Source organism: Protomyctophum bolini (genome assembly GCF_963924005.1).
Source record: "Protomyctophum bolini genome assembly, chromosome: 10".
Taxonomy (NCBI): Eukaryota; Metazoa; Chordata; class Actinopteri; order Myctophiformes; family Myctophidae; genus Protomyctophum; species Protomyctophum bolini.
The window spans coordinates 23865866-23879681 of record NC_137871.1 but is presented as its reverse complement, the minus strand read 5'-3'; positions in this window follow the sequence as shown (position 1 = coordinate 23879681).

Below are 13816 nucleotides of genomic sequence, written 5' to 3'. Positions count from 1 at the left end.
ATGAAAGTTTTCAAATAAATGTAGTGGAAATACAATATATGGATCTGAGATGTATATTGGAATACAAGTAAAAGTATTGGAAAGTGTAAATACTCAAGTAAAGTAGGCTACAAATACTTATACTTAAGTCATTACTTAAGTAAATGTACTACTTTCCACCAGTGCACGTGACATGGACCAGTGGAGCAGGCACATGTGGTCATGTGATTATGCGCGTGCGCTCACACACATGCACGCACATACTCATGCATGCAGGCTGCTCACATGCACACACGAACACATGCAGACACACACACACACACACACACACACACACACACACACACACACACACACACACACACAACAGATAAGCACTCAACCATATTGCGCAAGAGATTTTGTGTATTGAGCGACGTCCGTGCATGCCGTTAAAGTATGGCTTGACCCTATACATCTGCAAAGTGTTCATTTCAGTTGATGATCTGCATGACACCTTCTAGATCCTAACGTCAATCTGCATATCTATCGTGGAATTAATATCTAAACTTTGAACTTTTAATTATTTTGATGATGCAGCAGCAAGAGAATTATTGATGAATGATGAAGCGCTGAAGAGAAGAGGTGAAAGAGTGGGGGGGCGATGATGGAGGGGTACAAGGAGGGGGAGGGGAATGAGAGGTCACAGAATGGAGAAAAATCAATTGTGCGCACACGCACGAATACACACGAACACACACGCGCGCGCACGCTTACGCACAGACAGACACAGACACAGACACAGACGCACAGACACAGACGCACGCACGCACGAACATTCAGATGGATAAGTGACAGTCGAGCAGGTGCATCATTTTTTCTTCTTCTCCTAGGAATGGTTGATGTATCTATTATTCCTGTCAAAGAGAAAATACTCTCTCTCTCTCTCTCTCTCTCTCTCTCTCTCTCTCAAGTCTCTTTCGGTTATATTATAGATGAAAGGCTTCCACTGTTTCTGTCAATGGCCTCAAGTCATCTGAATTAAACATTGATTTTATCAGGAGTTTAGTCGGCTTGGCCGTGTCGATTCTATATGCTGCCTGGAAACCAAGGGAACGAATGACTCTCACTGCCACGGCAGGAGAGGAGAGGAGAGGAGAGGAGAGGAGAGGAGAGGAGAGGAGAGGAGAGGAGAGGAGAGGAGAGGAGAGGAGAGGAGAGGAGGACTTTGGTGGAGGATACATGTAGCGGAAAGACAAAAGAGGTTTTTGTAGTTCGCTGTCAAAATCTATTGTTTGTCCAACACCTGGCGCAACTCACTTTGTAAAACTCCTCTCCTCTCCTCTCCTCGTCTCCCCTCCTCTCAGCAGCAAAGTGACATAGGGCTGCATCTATTGATTATTTTCTTAGAGATCATTGTATTGATTCAGGTTTGGTCAGCTCCATATATGGATAAATGCCTAAATCGTAAATTGTAAATTGTATGGGGGTGATCCCGGGCAGAGGCTTTTGTGCTGGTTCTGGACAATGGTGTATCCGACAGACTCGACACAGGGCACTGCACTCCCTGTGATGGTGCGGAACGTGTGTGTCAAATTAGAAGTCGGTGCGGCGAACGGTTCCCGAGTCACGTCGATTCCAGACGTACACACGTACGTACGTGCAGTCGTGCACAACCCATTTAGGCTTGATGTCAAAATAAAAAAATGTCTTCTAAATCATGACACTTTTCTGAAATACCCAGGTTTCTATAGAGATGCGCATGCATAAAGTGAATGGGAAATTGAGTGGCAAATTGAGTGGCAAAGTGACTTGGCAAAGTGAGTTAAATGCCGTTTAACGTCGTTTAATGCAATCCGATAGGACGTTTCTGTTTGGATGTATGGGCTATCAAGGCCAGAAAGAGTTTTTTGCCACTTACATGTAGTAGTGTTCCCACTTCCCGCATAACTTCCGGGTATGATGATGATGATGTCACGCACATACCCTCTATCAGTGGTGCTCAATATTTCATGTCAAGATGTAGCCTAATACAGGCCACCGACCCCCATCTGAAAATATGTTGTTCCAGGGACCCCCCCCCCCCCCCCCCCCCCGTCGCCGCCCAGAAGCAAAGATTTGAGTTAAAAACGCTCACTCTGAAAGAATATATATTCAAAGATTTGAGTTAAAAACGCTCACTCTGAAAGAATACATATTCAAATATTTGCACCACATTTTCAAAAATGTTCACAATTAGCAGATCTACAAGTAGCTCGTAGTGCAGCACTCAGTGCCGTGCTACGAGCTTGTAGATCTGCTATTTTTCAATAGCTAAAGTTTAACATAATGCTTTAAAACACCAAAAGGGGTTTGGTCGTTCCTGAATGGGTTAAGCGTGGCGAGATCAAACGGAGACATAGCAGAAGCACCGCCTTTGTGCCGCGACACACAAGTCTATGTTTCCGCCTCTGAAAGCTCTGGTTGGCACGGGAGAGGTAAAAGGTTATGTTGACAGCAGCGAGTTCTTGTTCTCATGAGCCCAAAGTATAACGCAAACACTGATGACGACCAGCGGTCAGGGGGTTTGGTGGGGGCTGGGGGGGTGTAAACACTGCAATATGCCCCTTCATCCCGCCCCAAAAGACCCCAGGGCTCAAAACTTCTCTCTTTCCTAGTATATCTCTGTCTTTTCTGTTGCTCTTATCACGGAGGTTTGTTGTCGGGCACCCCGAGGAGATGAGGAGATGAAAGGCATGGAGGCTGCTCCCTCTCAGGGGAGGGCCGGCGCGGGCGGGTATTATACACCCAGCGCTCCCCAGCGCTCATTCCAACAGCGGGACACCGTTTCAGGGAGAAGACGTCTCCAGTGTGTGTGTGTGTGTGTGTGTGTGTGTGTGTGCGTGCGTGCGTCGGGGGGTCCTCTGGTTCACCCCTGTGCACCCGAGGGTGTGTGTGCACATGCGTGCACGCACACACACGCACGCACATTTCCTATAATAGGAGTTTTAGAACTTAAGATGGAATCACATTATTCACCTTCATAGGGTGTGAGGAAGCACAGCATTTATAAATAATAATCATCCCTTTTCCTTGCTCTTTAATCAGTTTAATTTAACTAACTAGGCTACAGTAGAAAAAAAATACTCCTCGAAGCACAGCCAGGGCAGGCAGAGCTTATTGTGGGCCAGCAATGTATCATGCTGCAATCGGACACTTTAGGCCTATACATTCATTAGTTGATTGAGTTTTGTTTTCTAAATTCTTATCCCACGATAAGCCCATTTTTCACCCAGTGCCAATTGCCTATGCTGTAATCCTGGTCGCTGTTACAATCTGACTCGTGATTGCAACAAAAAGGAGACACAGGCACAAAAAGTGTATAAAAATATATTTTTTTAAAGGTTAACTAACTAAATCACAAGTATAAGATGCAGTAAATAATGAATAATCATCAGTGTGTAAGCAGTGCATGTGTGCGAGTGTATGCGCAGTGGGAATGTTGTAAGGTGTAAACCAAGACACACAAACAAACAAACCAGTAGAGAGGAGAAAAGACTCAGGAGTGAAGGCAGATTGACACTTATATAGGCGTGGGACATGCCAGACTCAGGTGTGGTCAAATCTCACTGACGATCCAACTCCACCCTGACAATCAGCCCTAGCAGGCAGGGTAGGAGAGGGTCGTCACAAATGCATGAGGAGTGAGCAGATCACTTCTTATCACGGGGGGGACGGGGGGCGGGGGACGGACGTATAGCGTGTGGAGGGAACACCTTATTCCAACCAGTTCCTTCCCCCTCCATCAGGCACCATGGCTGACCAGGGGGAGGCATTATCGTAGACCAGGATCTGCATGTTTTTTTATCAAATAGGATTGAATCTAAAAAATCTGACATAAACGTCTTGACAGAAGCGGCTCGATCACATGTCTATAGAGATAATATAATTTGCACAATGTTTGGACAAAATCGGACAAAAAAATTGTTGTCTCCTGGTGGCGATATAACAGGCCAATGTGAAAATAATCTGCTCTGGCCTCCATGGAAAGTGCATTTTACGTTGATCGGTCCAACAGTGCCGGAGATTCGCTGTACACACACAGACAGACGGACAACACATACTCTTGGCCACGCTTCGGCTGATGAATAGAATTCAGTACTACAGAAAAATAGACTAATGACAATAGTAGCAATAGCGTAAATACTGTGAATACCGAATATACATACTGTACATTCTAGTAGTATGAAGTAGATGCTGTAATGCTGTGGTCACTTGCATGCTGACTCATGCTATGGCATTCTGACTGTGACACATTGTGCTGCAAGATGGGACCTTTGACCCTCCTAGAGGGTCCTCTGGAGGTCTTAACTCCAGAGGAAGTGCATTTCTGACACTGGCACTCCCTCGCACCCATGGCCCCAGGGTGGCACAAGCACTACAGCTCCCAGAATGCACCACTACACTTGGAATACACATTCCCAAGGGGCAAAAGTCTCTCTCTCTCTCTCTCTCTCTCTCTCTCTCCTTTAGCTGCAGTGAGTATGAATAATGAAATCGGCGTTTCCTACTTTCCTGTTATTTTCATGTCACATCTCTGTCTGCCACCCCACCCACCCCCCTCCCCTCCTGTGTCTCTCACCCCAGTTGAAGTGCTATAGCATAAGTGTGTCATTTAGGAGAGGAAAAAAGGCTGCAGATCGAGGAGAGTAGAGTTCAGTTTGGAACTCTGGCGTGTTACATAAGCTGTCACTGTGTGTTATTGACTGACAAATAGAGAGACGGAGAGAAGGGGCGACAAAGAGAGAGAGAGAGAGAGAGAGAGAGAGAGATGGTGAGATGGTGATAATGGTGAATGAAAAGAGATTGTGCGAGAGCCAAAAGGTGGTAAAAGTAGGAGTAGAGGTGATTGTGTTGCATGCATGCTTTGGCTGAGTAAAAGTAGAGATACCACCCAAAGTTCACCCATTAAGGTGAGACACCCCAGGTGAAATCATGATTTTTCTTTTTTTTTTTTTTTTGCTATTTTGCTTCCTAAACATGTTTTCTTTCAAACTAAAGCAAAATACACGTTAAAAATATAGATTTAGATGTTTAGTTGGATAGTTTATTTTAGCCAATGACAGCTCGTTTTTCTGGGTGAAAAGCCACCATCTCTATTTTCATGATTGGTTGTTGGTACAAAGGAAGTGACCATATTTTGATCAGACCACAGTCAGCTCGAGGTCCAGACCTTTCCAATGATATATGCCATTATATGTTGTTGCCAAGGTTTGGATGAGATATTTTGTCTCAAAATAGTGGCTTAAAATAAAACGTTTTGGAATTTTACAATACAAATCTTTAAAGGCCGTTTTCTCAAAATGAGTTTTCCTCATACTTGGGACAAAGAATCTCCACTTCAGTTGAACTTACATACACCAAACTTTCCAGTCTTATTCATAACTATATTCTGCAGACATTTACACATGGATTTGTTGATATATCATTCACAGCCTGATTTACATCACATTTTATACCAAAAAAATGCAGAAAATTGGGTTTTTTATGCCTGTTGACACTATTTTCTGATTTGTGGAGTGACAATTAGAGATATCAAAAATCCCATGTGTAATTTTCTTTGTCTCTAATGTGTCAACAAAATGAAATGATAATTTTGAACCTGGCTTTATCCGATCGTCAGATTTATCGTCCCGAAATGTATGCAAATTAGCGCATATAATGCCTAATTTGCATATTTAAACATATAATTTCAGAAAACTTGTAATACAAAAAATCTTAGTTTTAATATAAGTAATCAACTGGAGAAGTTTCATTGTCATAGCTATTATTTAACTTTTTTTCCCTATTCACCTGGGGTGTCTCGCCTTATACCACTTGAAAAGTAAGCTCTTGTAGGTAATGGGCCTATATTGTATATGCTATATGGTTCCTTACTATGTGTCTGTTTTTTCCTTCTTCTTCTCCTTTTTCCTCCAAAAATTGCAGTGGCTTAAGGTAACCGTCGTTTTTTGCGAAACTTGGCAATATGGTAGAGGGCCATGCCAAACGGTGAGGACGTGAAGCCCACAACCATTGACCAAAGGGTGGCGCTATATTGCTCAATTGAAAATGCAAACTTTGAACAGGCATAGCTCATGATGAACCGTTTGACCGTCAGCAATAAAACTTCGATATTATTATAAGTCTCCTTATGCCGAAAAACTTTTGACCTCTGACCTTTAGATCACCCACCATTTTGAATTATATGAAAAAGAGTTCAAATGTATTTACTCCCGGGACCTTTGATCAAAAATCACTAACTTTTCTACACACAAACTTTGGACTAACATCTAATTAAAACGTTGGGCTTTTGTTTTTAAGTTTAAAAATGAATGTTTTATGAGCCAATGAAAGTGCAGTTTTATAGAAATGATTCTTCTGCCCATAATACAGTACATGCAGAGTCACATGCAGTGTTGGGGAAGTTACTTTTAAAAAGTAAGGAATTACAGTTATCGTTACTTATCTAAAAAAGTAATTTGTTACTTTACTTTACATTAAATTATGAAAGTAACTACTTTACTTTACTTTACTTTAAAAAATAATAATATAAAAAACGATTTAAAAGAAGGTTTTTTGTGATTAATCAATCTCAATTAATCGCATATCAATAGGCCTATTTGACCTGATCATCAGTGAGCTTTTTTTCGAATGGATTTGGATACGAGTGAATCAATGAATAGTGACTACATAAGCATACTGCATAGGCAATTAAAAAAGTAGTAATAATAATAGTGATAATATTATTATTTATATAATGCTTCTCTGAGTACTTAAAAACGCTTTTCAAGGGGAACATGAGAAAACAAATAAAAACTACTTTATTAGAGAAAAACTAAGACTATGGAATAAAATAAATGAAAGTGGAATGAGATAGCTGGGGAAAGAAATATTCTAGAGGTGTGTTTGAACTTATTCACACTTTTCCCCGCCAACGCACTGGGGACAGAGTCGTGTGTGCGGCCCATCCGGTGGGATGCTACCACGGATGTAGCGTCACACTGTTTACACTTTACACGCTTGCATGGCCAGACTGTCGCCTCCCACAGTCCCACCCACATTAACAATGGATTGAAAAACGAACAACTTCCGGGGTGAACGCGAGGTTACCATAGAAACGACAACAAACACGATGGCAGCGCCGCGCGGGCGGAACCTCACCTTCTAATATAAACACAAACCCCATTCTGCTGAAATCATGTATCTATCTTCCACCCGCAAAAGAACACAATCTGTTTAGCCAGCTCTTTTTAGAACTGAAAAATGTATTAGAAATAAGAAGTCTCCAATCAGCCAATCTGAAATATATATATATATGATATAATATTACATATTACTTTTGCGCCACCCCACCTGCAAAAAAGGATCGTATACAACAACCCAACATGTTTAATCAGCTTCTTTTAGAACTGAATTCAATTGTTTTGAATAATAATAGGAAGAAAAGTCACCAATCAGCCAAAAAGGCTATAAAATAAAGCAGCAATCTCTCTTGACCTTTTAATTGAAATGTTTTCAAACGGTAACCAACACATCCAGAGTAATGTAACACGTTTTTCATTTATTTTAACTTTTCTTAACTTAAAATCAGAGCCCCATTGACTTCCAAATGTTCCAATATAAAATGTGTCAATTACTTAAAAACTCAAATGATGTAAAAATGTAATATTTTTTTGTTTGTTGTGGAGGTATTCTGTGGCCTACTGGAAGTGTGCACGGGAAATTTCGTGATTATTGTTCCAGCGGTTTCGTAAATGATCTCCGGACACACAGACAGACAAACAGACGTACAGTAGGCCTATAGTTATATGATATTTACCAACTCTGTCAAATGGTATCCTTTCCACCGCCATAGTTCCTGCAGCTACACACATTTTTCACTTCCCACGTTGAACCTAACAAAACCACAACACTACCGTCGTACGACAATGTCCTACGCATCCACAACGCTGTGAGGGCTTACAGGTTGCCTATTCTCGGCACGCCACACCACTGTAGAGCAAAGTATAAAATTGGGCTTTATGTCCCTCCATCTCTTTTCCCTCACTCCCTGTCTCTCTTCCCTCAGGTGCAATATTACCATAATGGCTTCTTGTGACGGTGATGTATTAAGCAGCGGTATGGAAATGCAACATGCCTGCCACGACGCACATTATCAGAGCCCAGCGCATTAGATGTCATTTGTGCGAGTGCCGCTGCATGGTCATTATATCTGTTAAACTGTTCTGTGGGAAAAAAAGAGAAGGGAGGGAGAGAGAGAGAGAGAGAGAGAGAGAGAGAGAGAGAGAGAGAGAGAGAGAGAGAGAGAGAGAGAGAGAGAGAGAGAGAAGGGAGGGGTAGTCAGACTGATGGGAAACTATTTCATTTACAGTACAGTTAAGATATTCTGCAGCTTGCGTGTAGAGAGTGAGGATTACACATATAGTTGAGCAAAGAAAATGGCATATCTACAAGCTCAAGCTTTTGGGGGGTGTAGCAATCTGCACGGTGGTACGACCCTATAGGTCAAGATGTCTTTGAGACCAAGACCAAGTCTTTGGTCCTCCTACAAGTCCCGAAACCTATATGTCCATATGAACCTATAAAGACCTACTGTATCTGTGTTACGTTATGGTAACCATTGATGGATATCTTTCCAAGAACACTTCCATAGAGGCATACTACTTCAGGTTTTACATCTTCCTCCCCCGTGTGTTTGCGTGTGTGCATGTGTGTGTGTGTGTGTGTGTGTGTGTGTGTGTGTGTGTGTGTGTGTTTGCGTGTGTGCATGTGGTTTGGTGCAGCAGGACCTAGGGATCTGTCATGTGTTGCCGGGGGACAGTTACTGCCCCCCCCCCCTCCCCCTCATAAATATAGAAAATCTAAAGTGCAGAAAAATGTTCAGCGTTGAAAATTGGGGAGGGAGGAGAGGAAAAAAATATGTATGCATATGAATATTTCAACATTTATAAGCTTGAAAAGATTGTTTTAGAGTCTGCTGTATAAGGCACAGAAATCATTCAAACACAATAATAAATTGTACATTACACGCACGCAAACGTACACGCACACATTATATGACATGCATGCAAAAATAGGCATGTTTGTACAGCGGAGAAAAGTTTTAGTTCACATGAGTCAAGCAGAGTGTGTGTCTTTGCGTAAATAAAGGAAAGTCAAAAAGCAGTGGTTGAAAAACAAGAGCCTCGATCTGTCCGTGGGCATGACTTCAGGGCAAAGGGAGAGGGGGGGGTGGATAGAGAGAGAGAGAGAGAGAGAGAGTGAGAGAGCGAGAGAGAGAGAGAGTGAGTGAGAGAGAGATTGATTAATGCAGTGGTTCTCAAACTTTTTGATGTCAAGGACCCCCAAATTGACACTAATTAGCCCCGCGGACCCCCCTGTTTGAAGAGATATGCCATAAACATCTTCTCTTATGGGGGTCCCCCCATAAGAGAAGATCTTTACGTCTCTAGAAGAGATTCTCAACCTGTTTAATTTCAAGGACCACCAGTTTGACACACATTATTCTACGGACCTCCATTTAATGGCATTTCTATCTCTGTGACCCCCAATTTATATTGTAAAATCACTCTTAATTTTAACTCTGAGAGTGTACAAATGGAACCATTCAATTTCTACACTCTCAGAGTTACAGACCCATAAGGGTCCATTTGGTTCCAAACTATCATTTAGCTGGGGACCCCTCCATCAAGGACCCCTTGGGGTTCCCGGACCTCACTTTGGGAACCACTGGATTACTAGTTTTATCTCACCCTCAGCTAGAAGGTCCTGGGTTCGAAAAAGAAAAACAAATACATCCTCCGTAGCATCTCGTTGGCATTGTGTTGCACAATGCAGACAGACTGCATGCATGTGTTGTTTTGTTTGCCTCATGTGTCACAATGTATGCACAGAAATGTATGCACTTTTGGTCCTGAAAATGTGGCAGACGTGTGGGTGTGTGAGTGTCTACTGTACATGTGTTTTCGTGCTGTTGTCTATCTCTGTTTGTGTGCGTGCGTGCGTGCGTGTAGGGGTGGGGGCTTGTAGATCAGCTTATCTTTGACGAAGACATTTTGTGTAGACGGAACAACATTTAACAACATACTGTATATAATACCGTGCATTACATTTTTACTTACAAATTATGTGATATTATTGTCTGGCTTTTCTAATAATCAACTTTCCAATATTGTCCGCCATTTTGTCTCAGGAAAACTGAACCTCGTGTTATTCTTTGGCTTGTTTATTTACTTTCAAAGGCTAAAACTTCCCGACATCACGTATTTATTTTAAATGGATATTCCAACTGCGAGTCTGCGGCCATAGGTCGTGTTTACTATGAAAACCTGCATTTCCCGTCAAGTCAGTCAGTCAGTGCGTCGTGTCACGTCACGTCATGAAAGGGACCGGTTCTGACATTCCATATTCCATATGACCTCATCAAACCCTGTACACTCAAGACACTCCATATAATGGCCAGTAGGCCTACAGAATTCATATGTTGATCTGACCTCCCTAATCACTAATTTGATCCACACTGTTCATATTCAGGCACTCTCATCAAGACAAGATGCTTGAAGTAGCAAGTAGGCAAAAGAACAGAGATGTCCATGGAAATAGTAACAATAATACGCTTAACTCGAGATCACGTTGCTTGAAAAAAACATTTTGTTTGAGGAAAATGCCCACCACAAGCCTGAATGTTTTGTTGATGATCCCTGCTGCTAACTTAAGTGACTTTTGTGCACGGACAAGTGCCTCAAAAAGTTAATGGTAAGCCCTGCATAAGGTAATGAACAACATATGATAGGGAAGTATCAATAATTAATAAAGTGTCTAGTGTGTGTGGACAATTTAAATAAGCATAATACTGCAAGTGTGCAAGCGATGACAGCATTAATATACGCACCCATAGGCATGTAGATAATGACCATGAAAAATACAATTTAGAATAACATGTTCCCTGGGTTACTGAGCTAGACATCTACAGTAAATGTTGCATGCAGCCAATGTAAAATAAATACATTATAACAACTGGGATTATAGCAGTGGTTCCCACAGTTGGGTCCCCCCAGCTAAATGATAGTTTGGAACCAAATGGACCCTTATGGGTCTGTAACTCTGAGAGTGTACAAATGGAACCAAATGGACCCTTATGGGTCTGTAACTCTGAGAGTGTACAAATGGAACCAAATGGACCCTTATGGGTCTGTAACTCTGAGAGTGTACAAATGGAACCAAATGGACCCTTATGGGTCTGTAACTCTGAGTGTACAAATGGAACCAAATGGACCCTTATGGGTCTGTAACTCTGAGAGTGTACAAATGGAACCAAATGGACCCTTATGGGTCTGTAACTCTGAGAGTGTACAAATGGAACCAAATGGACCCTTATGGGTCTGTAACTCTGAGTGTACAAATGGAACTAAATGGACGCTAACGGGTCCATTTGGTCCATCACTCCAAAAATAGCAAAACCTTATTCAGAATTTCAATTCAAATATAGCAAAAATAGCTGATCTACAAGCGCAAAACGCATCGCACTGCTACGTGTTTTGAGCTTGTAGATCGTCTATTTTTGCTATGACAGTATGTGCAATGTGGCCTTCTGGAGTGAGTGTGGAAATACAGTGGCCCTCTCCATCGTCAAAATTGCCCACATCTGGCTTAAAGACATTGAAAACCCTGCAGCCAATTTAAAAGCTCAAAATGCATCACAGTGTGATGTGTGGTGAGTAGATCAGGTCAAAACATAATTATATAGATAATTTATATTTCAGCCACATCGGCTGTGCAACATGCGGGCCTCGTGGCCCCCACTTTGAGAGCCACGGAACTATAGCAATTTCCCAGTTTCCCCAAACACTTGGTCGGGACCCATTTGTACATGGTCGCGAACACATTTTTATCATGGGTCCCTTTATATTCGGTTTCCTATTAATTATTATTTCAAAACATTTCCAAAAAACGTTCCCAAAAAAGGGAAAGAAATGTCACTAGTTCAAAACTAAAGGGTTATTTTCAGTAGGCTAATTTGAGGATGAAATCAAGACGAAATCGAAGAAAGTCCATAAATTAGAAAAAATAATGTTTAAGAAGTAGTGAAAATTGCTGATCTTGTATTTTCACTAGTTTGGGTCCCGTGGGCAAAAGTCTAATCTTTGATCTGGGTTTCGACCTGACAAATTTGGGGAACCAAGATACGGTACAATCCACAAAACAACAAGTATTTGTGGATAGGGGAGCAGAGCGGCTGGCATCGGGCCTCTGTATAGCGATCATGGCCGAGGCGAGGGGACTGGGGACAGATGGAGGAATCCCCCCTCTTATCGCCCACTCCTAGTTTAGCTTTCACCCTCTGGGGACACGCGGCGCGCACGCACGGCTCCCTCGGCACAGAGGAGTTTTCAAATTAAATACTATCTAATGAACTGGAAAGCTGCACCGCGTGTGTGCGAGTCTGCGAGAGTGTCAATGTTTATGTGCGTGCATGTAGGGCTATATTATCATTAGTGTACTGTGTTTGTGAGCTTGTGTGTGTGTGTGTGTGTGTGTGTGTGTGTGTGTGTGTGTGTGTGTGTGTGTGTGTGTGTGCACGCGCACGCATGTGTTTATATAATAGGTGTTTGTGAAGTGAGCTGGGGGGGGGGGTGCAGCATGAGAGAGAAAGTAACATGGAGAAAAAAACAGAAGAGATTAAAAGAAAGGGGGGGATTTACATTGGAATCATGGCGGAGCCCCATGCAGCCTATGTATGGGTGGAGCGTCAGGAAGCGTGTGTTTGTTAATTGTATATCTCTGCCGCTCTAATTGCTTTAATTCCCTGTAATTAATCAGTAATTGCAGTGAGGAGACGTGCAGAGCTTTCGCTCTGAATGCAAAAAAAGAACTTTTCAATACGGACTACATAAATATAGATGAGAGAAACGACAGAGAGAGAGAGGGGGGGGGGGGAGACAGAAGTAGTGCATGGGGACCAACTATATTTAGCGTTCTTTGAAAGGCCTGCACTATAAAGTATATGGCATGGTCTCATTTCTCATTAATGTATTCTGATGCGTATGAAAATGAGAGATTATGGGTGAAAGTGAAGCAGTCCCCGTAGACACACGTGGCAGCCACTTGCAAAGAGGAACATTCTCAAAGGGGGGACCCTGTGTTACTCTTATACTGCAAAGGCATTCATTAGTTTACATCCATGGAGCTGTGACATTAGTTCAGGCATAATTACAGTCTCCAACGTTTGAGCTTTCATTGAGCGCGCCAGGCCAGGGTTTACCTTGTTTCATCTCTTCTTTGTTGTTTCTATTTTGTTTTTAAAGTATTCGCTCGTCGTGAAACATATGTGTGTGGTCTGATGTGCCCATGGGACAATTTGTTGTCAGTTTATTTTTACCAGCTGCTGTGTAAGCACAGCTGGTCAATGTTCTCTCTGCAGTGCTTTCACATGCACCCACTTGCTGTAGTTGAGACCTATGTTTCTCATTGGCTGTACTGACAACCTATCATCTTGATTGGCTGCCTCTAGCCGACCTCTCAGCCAAAAGGCAGCAAGCTGGAAATTAATTGATGTCATCAATTCTTGTTTTGCCTTTTTCGATGATGTTGATGTTGATGATGATGATGATGATGATGATGATGACGACGATGATGTCATGCATGGTTCTAGAGCCATGGTTCTCAAAGTGGGGTCCGGGGAACCCCAGGGGACTGTTGAGGGGATTCCAGGGGGGTCCCCAAGCAAAATGAGTTAATAGAGTGTTGAAGTCCCGCCCCCTTTCATGACAACGAGTGGCCCGTAAGATAATTTCCCATTCATTTTTCAAAAAGACGTTTCAGAAAGTATTTATTTAAA